The sequence below is a fragment of the Saccostrea cucullata genome, unplaced genomic scaffold, assembly GCF_032062105.1.
Source record: "Saccostrea cucullata isolate Sc308-1 unplaced genomic scaffold, CSIRO_AGI_Scuc_v1 ctg12791, whole genome shotgun sequence".
Lineage (NCBI taxonomy): Eukaryota > Metazoa > Mollusca > Bivalvia > Ostreida > Ostreidae > Saccostrea > Saccostrea cuccullata.
Window position 1 is genome coordinate 1 of NW_026921178.1, and position 3,983 is coordinate 3,983.

The window sequence follows — 3,983 nt, forward strand, 5'->3', positions numbered from 1 at the left end:
GCACGGATGAAGACGTACATTTTAATTTCGAAAAAAGACCTTCAGAATCGGCGTTTTGATGATGCCATTTATCGATTACACCAAGATGCCTCAGTTCAGGTTTTTACTGTGAAATCCGGATATATATTCTTATGTTTCGGAATTTGCAGAAAAGTTCCCGTTAAAGGGTTTGTAAAGCAATAGGATTAGAAGGATTTTACTCAAACAACTGTTTATTCAAAGCATTTGATGAAATTGGCACCGTTCACCAGCTCAGTCAGAAGAGTGCTCGCTCCGTGATCGGGAGGTCGTAAGTTCGTATCTCGGCCGCGACTGACCTAGTCGTTAAAATGGGTAGCAATTGTTCCTTCGCCATGCGCTCGGCACTTTGAAGTGAAAGTTGTGGGTCCTTCGGATGAGACCTTAAAAACCGAGGCCCCGTGTCAGCGACAGGCGTTGGCACGATAAAGATCCCTCACTGCTCAATGGCCCTGAGTGCCGAGTAATGGTCAAAATTTGAAGCCCTTCACCGGCATACGGTGACGTCTCCAAATGAGTGAAAAATTCTCGAGAGGGACGTAAAACAATATTCAATCAATTAATCTATGAAATTGGGAGATTATTCCTGATGTATTTTTTAAAAATGCAATTCTCTTTTGTGAGCAGGTTTCGAACTCGGAAGGATTTTACTCCAGCCACTCCTTAAAACGACAGATACTCGCTTTAACGACGCAGGACTAGGTGGACAAATGGTCATAAATCACCGGATGAAATTACAGATTCCGTTGGAATTGAGCTAAATTTTGTGCTAAATGCGGAAAAATGGATATTTCAATAAACAAAAAGCCCAAGGTTGTGTGTAAGAAAACACATGCTTTTCATTCATCATTTGTGTTCATTGGATTCTATATATGTTCCGTGGATCAATCATTGTGAAATGAACGGTGAATATAGGAAATTTATGATGGGAGCCACGGATGCGTTTACAATAATTAATCTGAGACATTTAATTCACTGGATTATTTGTGCCATTTTCAATAGGATTTTTTGTGAAATATTAACATTTAACGCTTCTAATTTCCTACATTGTTCATATTAAATTGTTTGATTTGTCATTGCCTTTTATGTGCTGTTTACTTATTTGCCTCGCCCTTTGTTCTCATTTTAACGTTACCTGTACCTGTCCAATAAGTTGAATCTTATTGGACACCTACAGGTATCTTACTGGACGGGGTGCAGGACAATAACAAATTTATTGAATCAGGTTTAACAAAAGATGACGTCACAAAAATGTTTTAACATCTGGTCATTTTCCAACACAATGGTCTGATGCTATAATTATACCTGTTTTTAAGAAGGGCGACCCCGACGATCCCAATAATTATCGAGGTATAAGTCTTATTAGTTGCTTTTGTAAATTGTTCACCTCAATACTGAATGGAAGGCTTATACTATGGGCATCATTTAATAGTGTTATTACAGATGCACAGTTTGGTTTTCAACCTATGTTAGGTATTACAGAAGCAATATTTGCGCTACATTGTCTTGTATCAAAAACACTTCAAACACTAAGAAACTGCTTTATTGTTGTTTTGTTGATTATAAGAAGGCTTTTGACTCCATCATTAGAGAAAGGTTATATAGAAAACTAAAGTATTATGGTATACAAGGGTATGGAAGCCCATTTAGGACCTATCAAAAATATCATTGAATTCGTTATAACGATTTTTAGAATTCCTTTTAACGAATTTAATTTGTTATAACAAATTTATTGAATTCGTTATAACGAATTTAATTTGTTATAACAGATTCATTGAATTCTTTATAACGAATTTAATTTGTTTTAATAGATTCATTGAATTCGTTAAAACGAATTTAATTTGTTATTGCAGATTTATTGAATTCGTTATAATGAATTAAATCTGATATTACAGATTTATTGAATTCGTTATTACCAATTCAAAAATTTGTTAAAACAAATTCTTGAATTGGTTATAACTAATTAACTAATTCAACAAATCAGTAATAACAGATTTAATTCGTTATAACGTGGCCAACTTTTTTTAAGCCAAACTTCCTTTCACTTCCAATTTTTTCCTATGTTTTCTTGCTATGTATATACTTTGGTAAAAAGTAGGGGGGGCAACCATCTTTTCAATAGACATTTTCTATAGTAAAGGTAATGTTGGAGAAAAAAGTGGGGGGGGGGCAGGCCCCCCCCTGCCCCCCCGGATACTACGTGCCTGTAAATACACTAGAGTTATATACGTACGAGTGGGGTCTAGATGTAAATGTATCAAAAAGTAAAGTTATTGTTTTTAGAAATGGCGGGAAAGTCCGCGCAAATGCAAAATGGACTTATTATGGTGAAAATATAGAAATAGTGGACCAATTTGTTTATTTAGGCATTGTGATTCTATAACTGTAAATTCCTCATCGCTCAAAAACAATTAGCAACACATAGTCATATTTGTCTGCCGATCATTCGTCAAAGACTTAATGATCACTTTATACAAACCTTATAAAGCAAAATGCAAACAGAATCAAAATGTTATATTTATAAGCATTTAATTGACAATTTTTGCTTGCAATATTATTTAGAAAAATCGATACCAAAGGTGGACAAAAAATGTATTTCTAAAATGAGGTTGTCCTCGCATAATCTTTTTATTGAAACGGGTAGACATAAAAAAATAACAAGAGACAAAAGCTTCTGTAAAATATCATTTTTTACTTGTATGCCCAATTTATTCAACATTGCGATCAAAGTTTTTGAAAAAATATTAATGGTATAGGCCATCTATGTACAAATATAATACAGTTGCTAAGTGTGAATAATGCAAAAGAATTATGTAATTTAGGGAAGTTTATTTAAAAAGCCCTCTCGCTTAGAAATGATTTAATCATGTCATAGTATGCCATTACTTTGTTACTTTTATATTGTTGATATGACTATAACTACTATACATTACATGTACTTTGAATTAATCTCATGCCCTTCTCCATATGAACTGTAAAGACTGTTAATATGAGTTTGTATGTATATATGTGCATGTTTCATAGGGATTTACAAGGACTGACCATCCATTTCCGATTATTTTCTTTGTATATATTGTATTATTAATACAAAATGCTATAAGACTTATGTATTTTGCAATGAAGAAATTGAAAAAAAAATTGACACAAACTCAACGCTATTCCTTCAAGATCAAGGTCACTGACAGAAAAACATATTTTCTTTTCAACGCTATGAATGACCGAAAAACATAATTTCTTTTCCACGCTACGAGTGAGTAAATGAAAATTTTTGGCGTCTTTTACTTGAAACAAAGATTACTTATGATTGGAGGTTGTGTCATGTCCTTGATCACAGGTCTTTCTGGCAAATCAAGGTCGCTGGCAGAGAAAGAAAAGGTTTAATTGAAGCATATCATTGTAATTGAGATTCACTGGAGGCTCATGCGGAGAAAGGAGGTTGTTCACATAAGAAAGTGCAATGATCTTTACCCAATGTCGTAACTTCATATTTCTGTTTACAGCTCCAACGGAAGACTTTAATACTTGTTGCTTTGCAACGAGCTCGGAGCTCGGCTCAAGTTTCTGCAATGGTGGTTGTCACCAAAGGTACAGAATTAAGAAGGATTGGTGCATTTTTTAAAATATGCAATTTTTTGATATATTTTTCTCGATAAATATATATTTTTTAAATATTTGTTTTCAATTGATACTTTCTATATGTTAAACAATGATATATTCATAAATTGCAAAAGCTTTAACTTTATAAACCACATAGTTTTGGAGATATTGTAAAAATAATTTTTTGGACATGTTGACCTATGAAAAAAACCTTAAACACTTTACAAGAACGGTAAAACGTTGTTTATAAAATAATTTGCAGCATTGAAGCTTTTAATGAAATAAAAACTACCAAAGAAAATTTGAATTTTGAATGCTACTCAATCAATCCTATCGGTGAAAATTAACAACTAATTTGAATGTTAAAG